Here is a 16,914-nt window from a genome sequence, read left to right as displayed (position 1 = left end):
GAAGTTTGGAGATGGAGATGATGGCGCGCTCACCCCGTCTGGCCAGGTTGGGGGGGCATCCTACCCAAATTCGTGTGTGTGTGTTTGTGTTTGCGCGTGTGTGTAAGGGCGCAAAGCAAGTTTCGAGGCGGCGTCGGCAGGTGGCTCACGTTGCGTGCCTTCCTTTCTGCGCAAAGGATCGCGCGGAGGTGCCGCCGGTGGCGCTTCCTGCGCGGGATCGGGCTGCGCGGGGCCGCCGGGAGGGGAAGGGCCGCGCATCTAGCACGACGTCCCTGGGTCCGCTGCCGCGTTGCGCCGGCTGCCGAGGGAACGCGTCAAAGGATCGGGCCCCTTGCCTTGCCGCCACTGCGGCCCGGTTGGAATCGATGGGCTGAGCTTTATGGGTGTGCGCACGGGAGCTGCACGGTCACATCTCTCCCGCCTCACTCCCCCCACCCGTTAGCCATCCAGGGGGGCTTCGGAAGTGCCTTGTGTTGGCTGAGGTTTTTTTGGGGGGCGCTGCTTTTCCCTTCCCTCCTCATTCCCCCTCTCCCCAAAAGTTTTTGGGAAGTATTTCTTCTGCCTGGACTGGATCTGGCGCAGAGGATTTTTTTTTCCACCTTAGACTACACCTCCCATTATCCCTGCATGGGGTTGCTTTCGCCCCCTTCTAGGGAAAGGCGGGAGTTTTACTGCATTATCCCGTTAACAGGTTGGTGAGGGTTAGTTTATCCAAGACCTTGCCCGTTTTTGATGGGATTTGTAGTCCAACAGGGCAACCGAGTCCAGCGGGATGCATTCCCACCCTGGTCTTCCTATGCGCCTTCGCCATTCCCAGGCTACTTTCTCAGCTCCTCCCAAAGCAGGGGGCCTCTTCCGGCTTTGGACTACACACCCCATCAGCCCCAGACCGACCGAGCCGGTGGTCGGGTTGAATGTGGGTTGTGCTCTAAACAAAGCTTCCCACGCTTGGGTCCCCCAGCTGTTCTTGGACTACGACGCCAAGAAGCTAGCTGTGCTGGCCAGGCTTTATGGGAGTTGTAGTCCAAGGACATCTGGGGGGGGGACCCCAGGCTGGGAAGCCCTGCTCCAAACCATTGGGAAGACCCAGCCGGTTTGGAAGAAGCCCCCCCCTTCCCGACATCAGGACAGCTTGGCCATGGAAGGGTTGTGGGTGTCTCTGTGCCTTGAACACTGAGAGAGAGAGACGTTTTCCAGCATTTTTGAAATACCTTCCGAGGTTGCCCATGTCAACCGCGGAGGAGAAGCTCTGGTAGGTAGTACAGTATTAGGATCCTCATTCCCTCCTCCCTGCAGTGACCCGGCGGGTGGTTGAACCGCAGGGTCCATAAATCAGGGGAGCTTCTGACACTTGGCCTGGGTTTCTACCATTGACGTGGCCCCGGAGGGGCTTGGCTGGAGGGTTTCGTTCCTTCTTCCCCTACAAGGAAGAGGCAAGAGAAAGATGAGTAATGCATTTATCTGTGAATGGTGTGCAATATGGGTTGGAAGAGATGTGACCTAGAACACTGCTTCCTTGCTGAGCCCCCCCCCTTTTTTTGGAAACCCCATTTCCTTTGTGTGTTTTTTAAATCACATTTTAATTTGCCCCCTAGGTAGTGGTGGCAGTAGCTACAGTGGTTCTCTCACCGCATAAATCCCCCCCAACAACCCTGCGAGGTAGGCTTAGCGGACAGCAACTTGAACCCAACAGCATATGGCCCGTGGGGAATGTTGAAGGCACCCTTTTCTAGTCTTAATTTGGACATTTTGACTTACTTGCGAGAGCGGGAGGCCCTCGAAACCCCAACGGGAGTTTGATGAGATGGTTCAGGAAGTCCCGGCTTCGAATCGCGCCCCTACTAACTAAGAACAGGTTGGCCCTATTGCAACCCTAGTTGATATAGGAATAACGATCCACTTCCGTTTTGGGATTAGAGACCGGAAAAGTGAATTTGGGGACATCAAGCCTCCGAATATCCCCACTTGTTTCTGTTATTTTGGGGGGAGTGTTACCCCAGAAATAAATAAATAAAGACACATCCTCCCTCTCTGATCCTTCTTCGCCATGAGAGTAAAGATGGATGCAAAACAAAACACAAAAGTGGGTGCTTTTTTTTGCTGTCACGGGTAATATCGGGATTGGGTTGAGTACCTCTTAACAGAATGGTGAGAGTTTTTCCCCTTCCCCGGCTGGCATCGCCCTCCCTCCCCGTCTTGCTAGCCGATGGGTTTTCTCTCCCCTTCTCCTGTCCCAGTGGCAGGGCCCTCTCTCTGGCGCTGTCTTCTGTCTCTCCTTCCACATTACACCGTTTTTTTATTTCTTTATCTCCAGTGCCCTATACCTGACCTCTATGATCCCAGTCACATACTCCAGAAAGCTTTTCCCTAAAGGCAGGGAAACAGAAGTTGCAGGAGGAGTGCGTATGTCTCTCGCTCTGCGTGTGAACTTTTCACCTGCCCACTTGCCCATGCCAAGCACGGGCATAAAGACCCCGTGTGAACTGCCTCTCCCTCCTCCCCCCTGCCCCCAGGAATGTCTTGACCATCTCCGAATGCTTTTCTTAGGAAGCCCCACAAGGAAAGGGGGGAAAAATTACAAGCCGCAGCCCATCCCCTCGTCTCCTCTTCCCACCCACCCTTGACCATCCCATGCACATGTCTTCCGGCTTTTTCCATCACAACGCGCACGTCCCCAGAGTGAACCCGATCTTCCTTGTTTTGTTTTGCTTTCCTCCTGAGCCAAAGAATTTGGAGCAAAACGCTGTTGGCTATAGGAATCGGGGTGGACAGACCTTGCCGGTTTATATTTGTGGACCGCAGCGTTTCGGAGGAGGGGTGTGTATGTTCTGTTTGTGCTTTTTCTTTTTCTTTACACACATACATATATAAATCTTATGGTTGGAGCAACTCTGTTTGGCGAGGTTCTTGATGTTCCATCAAGCCACATCTAGGGCCATAAAAGTGGCGAGTTGAAGGCTTGTAACCAATGACCCAGAGACGAGATTGTTGTTATGAACCGTCAAGTCACCTCCGAATAAATGAGCCATCTCCAGAATGTCCTGTCCTCAACGGCCCTCCTCAGCATTTGAAAACTCAAGCCTGTGTTTTCCTTGAGAACGTCAATCCATCTCGTATTGGGCCTTCCTCTTTTCCTGCTGCCTTCCACTTTTCCCCACCTTATTGTCTTTTTTCAGAGAATCCTGCCTTTTTGTGATGTGCCCAAAGCAGGGCAGCCTCTGTTTCGATATTTGGGGATTAGATGATGGTCCTCCCCATCTTCAGAGATGCCCCCTTTGCTTTAAAAGTGGCTGGATTAAAATTTATTTCACCTATGTTTGCCTCCCTCCCCCTTTTCACAGTTAATTTGTCCCATTCCCCCCCCCCTTTCTGTTTGTTTCTTTTAAACCAGCCATTCTTGCAGGCGCTCGTAGGTTGACCACACGCCAGCTTTGGCTGTGCGTAGAAACGCTTGGCCACCGTCCAAGGACCGGCCCTCTTACGGTATCCTTCACAAGTGACGGGTTCTTGCTCAGCCCAGTGCGGAGTGTAAGGAGAGATGATGCTTCCTTCCTCTACGGGGGCCGGCAAGATCTCTCCCTGCCAAACCTTGCTCGGCTTTTTCTTCTTTCGAGTCAAAAATGCAACCGCAGGAAAGGGCCCCCAGCAGATCCATGGTGGGGCTTTTGGGCATGACGGTTGAATCATTGCCGGGCAATCGTTGAAAACCATCTAGGTGGGAAAGTTGCTGTCACTCCCGTGTAAACATTGCCTGGGTTCTTATTTAGTCTGGCCCTTGCTTCGGATCCATGAGGACAGGAATCTTGATTCAAATTATTTTTTTAGGGGCAGGGCCATCGCGTGCCCGCTTCGGGTGTTGCTTATATCAAGGCTTGCACGAGGCAGTACCTTCCTGGTAGGTTCAGTGACAAGCTCCATGTTCCTCTTAAGGCCGGGGAGGATGGGACTTGTCATCCAACCCGTCCAGAGGCTCCACCTCAGGGACGGCTGATGCGCAGCCTGAAGGGGGTCGAGTCCAACATGGATTCGGGATGCATGGGGCGAACACATGCTCCTGTGGGACCTGCCTCGATAATTAGGCCTTGTCACACTTATTTATGGGCACAGAGTTCTGCCAGGTGGCCCTTAATGTCAGCTTTATGAGCCCTTCTCTAGTTGAGTTTAACTCAGGGGCAGGCAACGGATGACCCTCTGGATGGTCTCTGGACAACGATACCCAGCATACGTCACCACTGGCTGTGCCGGATCATGGGAGCTGTAGTCCCACAACCTTTAGGGGCCTGAACGTTGCCCGCCCTGATTCTGCCTTGTGGGTGTAGACACAGGCTCAAACTCAAGGACTTGTTTTTCTAAGTTTTCTCAGTGGTTTAGGTCTCTGGTTGCGGAGTCAAAGGCTGGGAGTTCGATTCCCCACCACGGGGCCTCCTTGACAGGGGGTGGACTGGATGATCCTTAGGGGTCCCTTCTAGCTCTTCAGTTCCAAGATCATGATGGCAGGTATTTACTGTGTGTCATCTGGAGGCCACCTTTCTCATGGCGAGGGGACCCAAGGCAACTCAAAAGGTTAAAACCTTGGACAAGATTATAGTATTTTTCACCAGAGAACAATCCGGTGGCCCATCTTCCTGCCAATTCAGGCTGTCAGGCTCTTCCGTCATAGAGTTCTTTAACTTTTCAACCAGACGTCACTTGCGGAGGTCATGAAACAGGGAGGCCCTTCCATTCATTCAAGAGCTTGCTCGAAGGGAACCAACCTGAGAGCTGGCAGGAATAGAGAATTGGACTAGGGCTCCAGAGAGTTGAGTTCAAATCCTGGTTGGGCCGTGGAAACTCACTCGTGAGTGGCTTCCATAAAACTCTTCCTTGAACGTCTCATATACCTCAAAGATAGGACCGATGGACACCCTTACCCAACACCTGAGAAATCAAACATGACTTCTTAGAATTTTGCGGTCTTTTTTTTTTCCCTTGGAAGGAACCCCAGCCAAGCTGCACAGGACTGTGTTGGTCCCAGCTCAATGCTGCGAATTCCTGTGCAGAATTCGTTAGAAAGGGCGTTGAGCTGCAACGAACTGGGCCGTTTCCCCGTGCAAAACAATAGGTGAAAATGAAAAGGGAACAAAAAAAAATGGGTGTAGAGAGAAGATGAGGGTCTACTTTTTGAAGGAAACGAAGAGTCTTATGGGTACAGGAGGAACTCATAATACAGCGAGACTCAGAAAATCAAGATAGCGAGATCCCACCCACCCCCCAGACAGGAATGTTTCATCCCTATTTTAATGCATTTATTCCCAATTTAAAATCAAGCCTGAACTCTCTCTCTGGAGGCAAAATTGTTGAAACGGAGGCAGTTCAGTGGTTTAGGTCTCTGACTGCAGAGATGGGAGTTCAATTCCCCTGCCCCTTTTCTTGACAAGGGGAGGACTGGAGGATTCATCGGGTCCCTTCCAGCTCTGCCGTTCTGATGATGGTGAGAATTTGGGAAAGACCAAGGCAGGAGGCAGCAGGAAAAGAGGAAGAGCCAATACGAGATGGGGTGACTCCCTCAAGGAAGCCACAAGGTTGAGTTTTGCAAGAGCCGAACAGGACCGTTAAAGACAAAGCATTTTGAAGATCCCTCATTCAGGGGGCCACCGTCAGTCGGAGGCGCAACTTGACAGCACATAAGAGCATCAACAAGATCTTTGCCTTGGCTCTTCTTCACTGGCCTGGATTTTTTTATCCTCCTGCTTTCCCCTTCTGGCCCATCCCCACCTGTAGAATCCAGGTGTACCCCTCCCGGGGGGGGGGGTGGCCTTTCGCAAAGCCGCCAAGGGCTCCACCGCTCACTCGGTCTTGAACTGTAGGAAGTTCTTCTGTGCTGCTCGGGAATGAGGTCATCCTGGCATCGCCACCACCAGGAACGGCGTCAAGCATGGGTGTGCTTTCCTAAACAGCTAATTTTGTAATGCTTGTTCAAAGAGCTTCTCCTCACCTCGCTGGACCATCCTCGGTCTTAGAGGAGCCGTCAGTTTCAGCCTGGGGTCTGAAACCAAGACATGAATCCCACATGTCGCTTCTGCTCAAACTGCATCTTACGCTCTCCTGCAGGGTGGCAAAAAAACATTCACTGCATTTTTTAAAAAATCCCACCTAGATTAATTCCACCATCCCACCCTGGTATAACCCCTGTTCTCATATACAGTAGGACCACGAAACATTCTCATTTCCCTGCTGCATTAAAATCCCTTCCCATCCCCTTGATGCCTTTTTTCCATGCGCATATTTATTTAATAATAATAAATATTTGCACATTTTGTCTCGTTGACACAACTTTTCCTCTTGGCCTCAAATGTTTTTGTGTGTATTTCTCTCCCTCCCTCCCTCTCTCTCTCTCTCTCACTCTCTCTCTCCCCGGTGATGCACATTGCAATTGATTGCGGGTCAAAACACAGCCATTGTTTCCTGCATGTTTTAATTCTCTGAAATGTCCTGCCAGCTCACAAATGGACAAGTTTTGGGCGTGCGGTACGCATCTTCTCCCAATATTCTCAAGTAGTATGGAACAGCTACTTCTGTGCTGTTGAGTCAACTGCTATTTTACCCATCTCCAAACTGTCTACCTTGCAGATTGCCAGAATTCCAGAAGACAGCCATTAATAGAGGAGATTATTATATTTTCCAGGGCTTTGCTGCACAGCCCAGTGGTTTAGGTATCTGTCAGCGTTTCGGAGGCTTATGCCTCCCTGTGCCTCCAGACACATGAGCCAGCCTGGGTGGCTTTGAGCAAGCTGCACAGTCCTAGGGCTAACCCCAGAATAAAAGAATGGTAAACCACTTCTGAGTCTTCTCTATATAGAAAAGGGATGCTGGAAAGGGTAACCATAAGTCAGAATTGACTTGATGGCACACCTTGATGATGAGCGTGATGACGAGGATACTTTCTGAGCTCTTAGATGGTGGTGGGCGCTGTATCTTTATTTAATTCATTGTCCTGCTCCTTCTTCCGGCTTCTTAGTGATACAGTGTGCAGATTTTAATCAGAAGGCAAAATGCCACACTCGAACCACACAGCTCAGACAAGCAAAAGTTGCTTCCCCGCCCCCCGCCCGGAAACAACTCACACATTACCCTCCGGCGACATTTGTGATGGGAAGTGTGGTAGCCTGTTCGTTTCTGGAAAATGCAGCAGTTGACTTCTTCACGTGGGCCCGAGGAGGAACCGTTGGACGCATGAGTCGGAGTGGAAAATGGCGCGTTTGCCAAGAGGAGTCAACATCAACTGCGAGGGCTTCCCCCGTCCACTTCTCGCTGTCTTTTTCCATCCAGTGGCGGATGCCAGCGTGAGAATATGATCCTCCATTCGCTCGGAGAGCCTCGTTTGACAGGAAGCGCCTCTTTTCCACAAACTTTCTTTCCCGGGTGAAAGCAAGGGGATTGTGACCAGATCCAAAGAGGGAGTCACACAACGAAACGTCCTTTTAAACTGCACACAGTAACTCCATAGTAAGTGGAAAGATTGAACGAGTCGGGCATGTTTCGCCTTGAGCAAAGGAGACGCAGAGAAGATAAGACAGCGCTTGCCAAACTCTGTAGTCCTACAGAGGAAGGGCAGGATCTGTTCTCAAATATCCCAGAGTGCAAGACATGTAAGAATGGGCTCAAGCTACAGGAAGCCAGACTTAGGCTGAATATCGGGAAAAACTTCTTTAACTGTTAGAGCAGTACAACAACGGAACCAATGGTGAGCGCTCAATGCTGGAAGCATTCAAAAAGTAATTGGACAGCCATCTGTCAGATTTGCTTTGATTTGGATCCCTGCCTTGAACCAGGGGGTTGTACCCGATGGCCTTAGAGGCCCCTTCCAACTCCAGGATTCCTTGGTTCTATGATTCTAACTCACCTGGATTTTATACATGCTAACCAGTTTTAAGGATGCTGAGCGCCATGATCACGCTGGCTATATGATTCTACGAGAAAAGTAACTTATCCAAGTTCGGTGCTTAGTATTTGAGTTTGAGGCTGCTACTGGTCTCCTGGCATCGAAGTCCTAACCTCTCAAGTGCGCTTATGAGTGGACCTGGTGTCCTGATTCACAGAATCATCCTCCTTTTGAAGGGCATCCAGGTGTAATTCAATAGGAAGATAACCTGAGAAACAGCAGGCGCGAGCCTTGGAATTTCCCATTAATAGCATCTGCTGGTCCGATTGTTTTCAATTATTAGATGCCTTTTCCTTAAATAGACATACAGTGTCTTGCATCTACAGCAGTTGAAAAAAAAAAGGACATTAAAACATACCCCGTTTCCCTGAAAATAAGACCTAACCTGAAAATAAGCAGCACGCTTTGCTTTGCTTTAGTATGATTTCTCAGGATGCTCGTCATATAAACTGTACCCCAAAAATAAGTCCTCGTTAAGTGAAAATGAAAGCCCACTCTCCACCAGAAAATGACATGACTGTATTTGAATAAACGTAGATTGTTGTACAGTGGTGCCTCGCTTAGCGATCGCTCCGTTGAGCGATGAATTCGCATAGCGAGGGGGTCCGGGCCATCGCTGGAGCGTTCGCTCAGCGATGGCCCCTATGGCGTTTTTTCGCTGTGCGACAATCGCTAAGCGATTCGCTTAGCGATTTTCGCACAATGAAGCGGGGGAGAACAGCTGATCGGCGGTTCCAAAACGGCCGCCGCAACTTTTCCCGCCGAAATGGCCGCCCCTATGGAGAAGCTTCGCTCAACAGTAGTAAGTTTAGGGCCCATTGGAACGCATTAAACCAAGTTTAATGCGTTTTAATGGGTTTTTTTGTTCCGTTGAGCGATGTTTCTCATAGCGATGGTTAATCCGGAACGGATTAACCTCGCTATGCGAGGCACCACTGTATATGAAAAAAATAAAACATCCCCAGAAAATAAGCTCTACTGCTCTTTTTGTAGCAAAGATCAATATCTCTCGTATTTTTGGGGAAACACGGTAGGTAAGTATGTTAGTACGGTTGGAGGGGTGTTTGGATTTTATTGGACTACAAATGGCATAATTCCCCCATTTTTTGAGTTCTGCCTAACCTGTGAGCAATTACAGACGCCTCAGTGTGGCTCGCCTGGGAGAAAGGCCTCAAATGAAAGGCCTCAAAAGCTTTAAGGCCCAGCTAAGCCTGGCGTCACCCAAGCTTCCTGTCCCTGCCTCAATGCCACCTGGGAGCTTTCTTTCTGAACAGGAAGGTAGGCCGAGCTCGGCCTAGCTCAGCCCCGTAGACTTGCAGCTTAGGCCTTTTCTCCCAGGCGAGCCACATTTGAGTCCCTGAAAGTGGAGGGGGGGGAGAACTCCCAGAATGGAGAATTATGGGATTTGTAGTCCCAAGATTTCCCCAAATCCCAGTCCTTGCTCATTATCAACAATAAGCTGAATTCAGTTAAGAACTCCAGAATTTCCGTTGGTCGACTGGTGCAGGAAGCATTGTAGATGGAATTATCGCTATCTTGAATCAACAATATTTGCCTTTTCCAAAATAAATCATTGGGCCCTCCCAACTTTAATTTAGAAAAGAAAGATATGTACTCAGAACACTTGGGGTCAACTCTGTGATGTCAGGCGTGTAACGTTCTGGGTCTGTTGGCTCGTCCCTTCTCTTATCGAAGCCGCTCTGGGTCCCTTCCCTTCCCTATCTCTCTGTCCTTGCTTTCCTCCTGTTTTCCTTAAGTTCCTGAGAGGCAGACTTTCCATCTGTTTGCCTGAGCGGGAAAAGCAAATAGAAAAGGGCTGTGATAACGGCAGTCTCTTCAGATTTCTGTGCACCCGTCGCTGTGTGAGTTCGTGTCGATTTGTGCATGCAGCCGGACTCATCCGGATGGGGGCCAGCTCCTTGCTCAGCCCAAATGGGCCCGATGACAGTTGGCGGATTGTTTCAGAGATACTTAGACAACAAAGCCTATTTTGCAATTTTTTTTCCTCCTTTTATTCTATATTCCCCTCCTATTTCTTTTTTTAAAGGGAGGTAACAGTTTCCTTCCTTCCTTTCCCCTACAACACCCGATTGTTAACACAATTTTTGCTGCTATTTCTGGTAGTTTAAGCCATCAGCAAAGAAAGAAAGAAAGAATTTTTTTATTTACATGTTTTATGTATGTATTTAAAATATTTATATGTCACCTTTTTCATAAAGCAGAGGTCGTCAACCCCCAGTCCGCGGCCCGGTGCCGGTCCGTGGCCTGAGCCAGACCGAGCTGCAGAGACAGATCTCCCTCCCCTGCCCCATGCACGCATTCCCCTCCCCACAGCTGGTTTGCCCATATGCGCACGTGCCAGCGACAGTGTCAGTGCTCCCCACTGCAAGTGCCCGTTCGAAGGGGTGGGCTTGTGTGCAGGCACGCATGCAGGTGCTCCTGCGCCTGCGCGAAGGGGTGGGGGGAAACTCATGCTTGTGCTAGTGCGCGTTCCCCCACCACTTTACACATGTGCCCAAGAGTATGCCGTGGGGGTGCCCTGCCTGCCTGAGAGGCTCAGCCTGTCCATGGTCCCAAAATGGGGATCGCTGTCCAAAGGATACAAGGTGACTTACGGTATCAAAACTTAAAAGCTAAATAATAAATTGTTGTTGTTTAGTTGTTAAGTCATGTCCGACTCTTTGTGACCGCATGGACCACAGCACGCCAGGCCGTCCTGTCTTCCACTGCCCCCAGAGTTCGGTCAAATTCATGTCGATCGCTTCGATGACACTGTCCAACCATCTCATCCTCTGTCGTCCCCTTCTCCTCTTGCCTTCACTCTTTCCCAACATCAGGATCTTCTCCAGGGAGTCTTCTCTTCTCATGAGAGGGCCAAAGGATTGGAGTCTCAGCGTCAGGATCTGTCCTTCCAGAGAGCACTTAGGGTTGAGTTCCTTCAGAACGGAGAGGTTTGTTCTCCTTGCAGTCCAGGGGACTCTCAAGAGTCTCCTCCAGCACCACAATTGAAAAGCATCCATTCTTTGGTGGTCAGCCTTCTTTATGGTCCAGCTCTCACTTCCATACATCACTACTGGAAAAAACATAGCTTTGACTATTTGTACTTTTGTTGGCAAGGTGATGTCTTTCCTCCCAAGAAGTAGGCATCTTTTAATTTCATGGCTGCTGTCCCCATCTGCAATGATCCTGTCCCACCTCTTCTTGATGTAATTCTGTGAGGTCCCTACCATTTTTGTCCTTTATCATGTCCATCTTTGCACAAAAGGTTCCGCAGAAGCCTCTGGGCTGCAAGGTCAGAAGCAATCATAAGATCAAATCCACATGACGGAGTCAGCTCCCATTGCTCATCCCAGCTCCTGCCAACCTAGTCGTCCGAAAGCATGTAAAAATGCGAGTAGATAAATAGGTACCTCCTCGGTGGGAAGGTCACGGCATTCCGTGCTGGCCACGTGACCACGGAAACTGCCTACGGACAATCTATGGCTTGGAAATGGAGATGAGCACTGCCCCCTAGAGTCGGACACGACTGGACTAAATGTCAAGGGGAACCTTTACGTTTACCTATATGTATCTGTACAGTTTTAAGGTGTAGTATATGGCTATGTTTCTCTACCTGCTTTGCCTCATTATAAAGCCTCCTGAGGCTTTCTCTAAGCTGTAGCTTGCTTATCTCCAGGGGCTCAGTATAATTCCTCCTGTTTGATTCTCCTGAGGCTGATGTAATGCGTGAACCAAAGTAGCATAGGCTGGCTGCTGGAGGTTCCATTTAGAGACCCACTTTAATGCCTGACGCCCAGACGCTCTCCAGTTTCATTTGTGTGCTTTATTTATTTATTCTTGCTTCTTTGCTGAATCCTGACATGTTTTTTTCCCCAGAAGCCTTGACAAGCTGAGCTATGCAAAAATTTAGCACTTCTGTTCCTGGGGAGTTTCCACCCATCCCCGTCTGCCCCCCTTTTGGGCAGATTTCCATTGGTGGGATCATGATCCAGTTAGGGGAAGGAAGGAAGGAGCTTATGATGGATAGAAGGAAGGAAGGAAGGAAGGAAGGAAGGAAGGAAGGAAGGAAGGAAGGAAGGAAGGAAGGAGCTGATGGTGGATAGAAGGAAGGAAGGGAGGGAGGGAGGGAGGGAGGAAGGAAGGAAGGGAGGGAGGGAGGGAGGAGCTTAAGATGAATGGATGGTTGGAAGGAAGGAAATAAAACCTCATGCAGAATGAGTTAGCATTGAAAGGTGGAAGAGGTCTTAGAAATGAGCTATTTTAAAAAAATCTATTGTATATATAAATATATTTTTAAAAATATATTGAATTTGCAACATATTATCAGATGGGAGGAGAGAGAAGCCCTGGGCGGGCTGTGTTTCCCCTGATGCAAGACAACGTGCGGGCTTGGGCGTACCTCTCTTGAGTGCGTCTGAGCATGGAGATGGGTTCAAGATTTATGGGGGATCACCAGGGGAAATCAGCCAGAGGTGGAGGAGCCCCCTCCGCCGCCCCAGCCAAGACCTTTCCGTTTGCTGTCGGGGAGGATGGACGGTTTAATTTGGGCATGTTGTGTTCTCGGGGAAGCGGGAAGCAGGTCTGTTTGCTTCTAGGCCTGCACCTATCATATTCCCACCAGCCTCGTTAAAAAGACGGGGCGGATAATAATAATCATTCAGGCCGTGTACAGTTTATACAGTGAGCCCTTTGTGTCTCTGGCGAGGAGGAGCGTGCGAGGGAAGCTTGGCGCGCGGGTTTAGCAGGAGACACCCCACCCCGCCCTGAATCTGCTTCTCCCCTTCCCTTTTGCACTGTCTCCTGTTTACAAACACACACCCCAGGGAGAAATCCAGAAAGGGAAGAGTAATGCGAGCCATATGCCTTCCCTCTTTCTCCCCTTTTGCTGGTTGCGAAAAATAAACCCTACAGCCCCACAACGGGGGTTCCTGGATCTTTCCACCCGGAGCATCTGCTGGGAGGATTTGCTTGGACAGACAACATAGCGATTCGCCTCTCCAAATGTCGGTCTGGTGTGCTGTCTTCCTCTGTGACGTGGTGGAAGGAGGCTCCTTCAGCTTGTGCATGAAATTAAGGGGGGAAAAAGAAAAGGAGCAGAGGGGAGAAATGCCCTGGCTACGATATCCCCCCCTCACCCGGCAAAAAAATATGGATATTTAAATTCTGTTCCGAAGCCCAAGAGAGCGAACACATATATGCAGCCTCCCGAGCATAGGACTTTCTTTTGCTGGATGATTCAACAAGAAGGAGCATCTCTTAAAATGTTGGTTCAAGTTGCAAAGAGATTGTAGCTCCGGTTTCTTCTCTCTGTCGTCAATGGCTAAGGAGTTTCAGAGGTTGTGTAGCCCACCCACCCCCTCTGCTCAGTTCGGGATGAAGGTACTGCAGACGTGATAGGCGGCCAAGCAAGTCTGTTTCAGGATCTCCCACTGCCTCCCAAGTCAACTGAAGTTGGAATCTACGTCCTACAGTACCCACCTCCAGTTCAACTGCAACTCAATCTTTCCTATCATCATCAGCAGCATATGGCTGGACCAAGGGGTGGGGGGGAAGAATCGCCACCCAGAATTATTGGAGAGAATTCTGATCCTTAACTACTGTTATTCATTTCACATTTCGGTCCTGCTTCCAAGCAAAGCGATTTGGTCCTCCCACCAAACTCCGATATAACGAGTAATAAGTACAGTCATGCCCCGCTTAACGATTACCCAGTATAATGACGAATCTGCTTCACGATGATGTTTTTGCGATCGCAATTGTGATCACAAAACGATGTTTTAAATGGGTTTTTTTCACTTTGTGAAGATCGGTTCCCTGCTTCGGGAACTGATTCTTCGCATTACTACGATCAAAACAGCTGACCGTCGGGTTTTCAAAATGGCCACCGGGTGCTCAAAATGGCTCCCCACTGTGTTTTTGGATGGATTCCTCACTCTACAGGCACCGAAAATGGTGGATCCTATGGAGGATCTTCGCTGGATGGTGAGTTTTCAGCCCATTGGAACGCATTGAATGGTTTTCAATGCATTTCAATGGGCTGTTTTTATTTCGCTTTACAACGTTTTCGCTCTACAGCTATTTCGCTGGAACGAATTAATGTCGTTAAGCGAGGCACCACTGTACTTAGTTAAATAATAATCATGTATTGCCAAGTCAGTTCTGACTTATGGCAACCCTTTCCAGGGTTTTCCAGGTAAAGAGTACTCAGCAATAGTTTCCCCTTCCCTTCTTCTGGGGGTAGCCCTGGGACGGTGCAGCTGGCCCAAGGCCACCCAGGCTGGTTTGACATGCATGAAACACAGTGGCAAATCAAACTGCCAACCTCTGGCTCCACAGCCACGTTCCTCAACCACTGAGCTATCCAGAATAAAGAAGTTATGACGTGATATGAAAATAAGAAGACACCTATCAAAAAAAATAATGATTCTAAGGAAATATGGAGTGTATTCTTGGAATATGTATCTCGGAGAGGGAAGGGGTATACACCGAGGGAAGAGACAATGAAGTTTTGGAGAGAAAATGGACTGAATGAAATTTTAAAATATTATTAATGCTAGCCCTGAGGGTGATGGTGGCACTGGTGTATTATGTAATTGTATTTAATTGTGGTGTTAGGTTTATGTTGTTTAGGTTGGATGTTTGTTTTATAAATTTATTAATTTTTTTAAAAAAAGAAGTTGTAATTCTGTTGCATTATCAATGTAACTTAATGAGGATGATCATCGCTCCTTTGGGGGTAACTCATATAGCACGGTTCTCTGAACGATAACGTCCGGTTATTTTTCTAAAATCCAAGGGACGGATGAGGGTACACCCTCACTGAAAAGGTGGAGGAGGAATATTACATGGTCCAAGTGCTGGCTTCTGCTGGGCATCCCCTTCTTCTGGCTGTGTTCAGACAACAGTAAGGTGAATGGGATGAATATGTTTTCTACTGGAGGTTTTTCGCATCCAGATGTATGCTTTTAAATGTAACTAGGTCTGACAAACAAGAAAATAAATAATAATTATGGTTGTAGGTTTTTTGGGCCGTTTGGCCATGTTCTTAAGGTTTTTCTTCTTAACGTTTCGCCAGTCTCTGTGGCCGGCCTCTTCAGAGGACAGCAGTCAGAACTCTGTCCATGCTCTGGTGCAGTTTTGTGGGATAGTTGAGTCTGCACCACAACCATCGGATCCCGGCCGTGAAAGCCTTTGAGAAAACAAATAATCCTTATGTTAAGATAACTGAAAGCATAAACATTAGAGTTGGGGTCTCCGGCCTTTAGGAAGGAGGGAACTTTCTTTGGAACGATAAAAGATTACAAATACTTGAAAAAACGTTTTTTTAAAATCAGTGAGTTAAGAGCGCATTCACCTTTCCTTAATGAATAATGAAGCTGAACACCGGCTGAGATAGCTTCTGTCCCTAATATCAAATTCCACTTTCTTGGAACGACAATAATACTTGTTCTGTGCCTCCAGCTGCAGCTTCGCAGCCTTGCTCGTGAGCTCCGAGTTTGGTCAAGAGGACAACCAATAGCATGTAGCTCCTAAGCCATGCGTGCCTCCTGTAACCGTATCATCCTCACCATCGTCATGTCCATCATACCACACTGAACTTGCCTTATGTCACCTGATGTTGCAATTAAGTCAAGTTGAGCCTGGCTAATATATAGATGACCAGGAGAGACAAGGATCTCCCACCAAGGCACTGAAAGGCATCTTGGCCCAATTCCTGCAGTATGGGGGAGCTTTGTCTGTTCCTATATTTCATTGTGAATCACGATGCCTAAACCACTGAGCTTTCCAGCCAGCCTTAACTTGGAAAAGTGTATCTGGCTGTGGAGGTAGAAGTTGGGAGTTTGATTCTCCACTCCAAATCGAGCCAGCTTTACCCCAGAAGGAAGGGTCAAACCACTTCTGAGTACACAGAATTGATTTTGTTAATCATTCCTTTTTTTCCAAAAGAGAAAGAATAGGTAAGGATTTACATCATCAGTAAGTGAAAGGCTGTGCTCCTTCTCTCTTGTGGCCTTCCCTCTGTAGTATGTGAGTTCAGGCGTGTGTTTATCGTGTGTTTACTAATAAGGTATGTGTTTATCATGGCATAGCCAGCAATTTGTCTTGGCTGGTGGCATCCTTATCTTTCCCTCTTATTCTGGATCCTGATAGCTTTGTGTAGCCTTTCTGTAAACACTAAGGACCTTTCAGATATATGTCTTTGTTTCTTCACTCTCAGAACTGTCACGACCAGAGAGAGGCCGAAGAATGACTTTTGAACTGCTCTGAGGTCCTGAGCGTCTAATCTGTCATTTCAGAACTGAGGTCTCTGTGTTTTCTGTTCTTCTGGTTACTGATGGCATCATGGATGGTTAATTTTACAAATTCCCTATTTTCTTTGCCAAAGAGCCAGACTGTGTAATCTGGGGCAAGCTACACAGCTCTGAGATACCACGAGAAGACAGGAGGAGCAAACCACTTCTGAGTACTTTATACTTAGGAAGCCCTCCAAAAACTAACATACATTGGAATAGACTCAGTGGCACCCCATTGTTGTGGTTGATGAACGGCTGGGTAGTATAGCGGTTTGGCTATTTGGTTGTGGGGCCAGAGGTTGGGAGTTTGATTCCACCCTGTTGTTGCTGTTGTGTATTGTTTGGTAGGCAACAGGCATTTATTTTAAAAGGAGCCAGTTATGTGAAACAGGGATATGAAGATGTCGGCCTTCATGACGTCCAGGTGAAGGTAGCTTTTTCTAGAGAAGTGAAGTTAAGAAGAGGACTTCGCACAATATCTAGTCTGGCCTTCTTTATAATTTCTCAATCATATAAAATAAAGAAGCATCTGGCAGGTGACATATTGTCAAAGTGGCTGTTTGCGGGATGATTCATGAACAAGAAAGAAAAGTCATGAATTCTTACTTCTGGTACTAGGGTGTGTTTCTGTCTTGTCTGCTCACCATCATCATCGTGTGCGCGGAGATAGTTATGTTCCGAAAACGTCCAGCGTTCATC

General features: G+C 48.4%; 1 protein-coding gene across 1 annotated transcript in view; it reads left to right on the top strand.

The window, feature by feature from the left end:
• Window positions 1-16,914, top strand: part of PAPPA (pappalysin 1) — a 160,207-nt gene that overhangs the window by 1,391 nt on the left and 141,902 nt on the right. The window lies entirely within an intron of this gene.

This window comes from Pogona vitticeps, chromosome ZW-PAR, assembly GCF_051106095.1.
Source record: "Pogona vitticeps strain Pit_001003342236 chromosome ZW-PAR, PviZW2.1, whole genome shotgun sequence".
Classification (NCBI taxonomy): Eukaryota; Metazoa; Chordata; class Lepidosauria; order Squamata; family Agamidae; genus Pogona; species Pogona vitticeps.
This window is presented reverse-complemented; position numbering and strand designations above follow the sequence as displayed.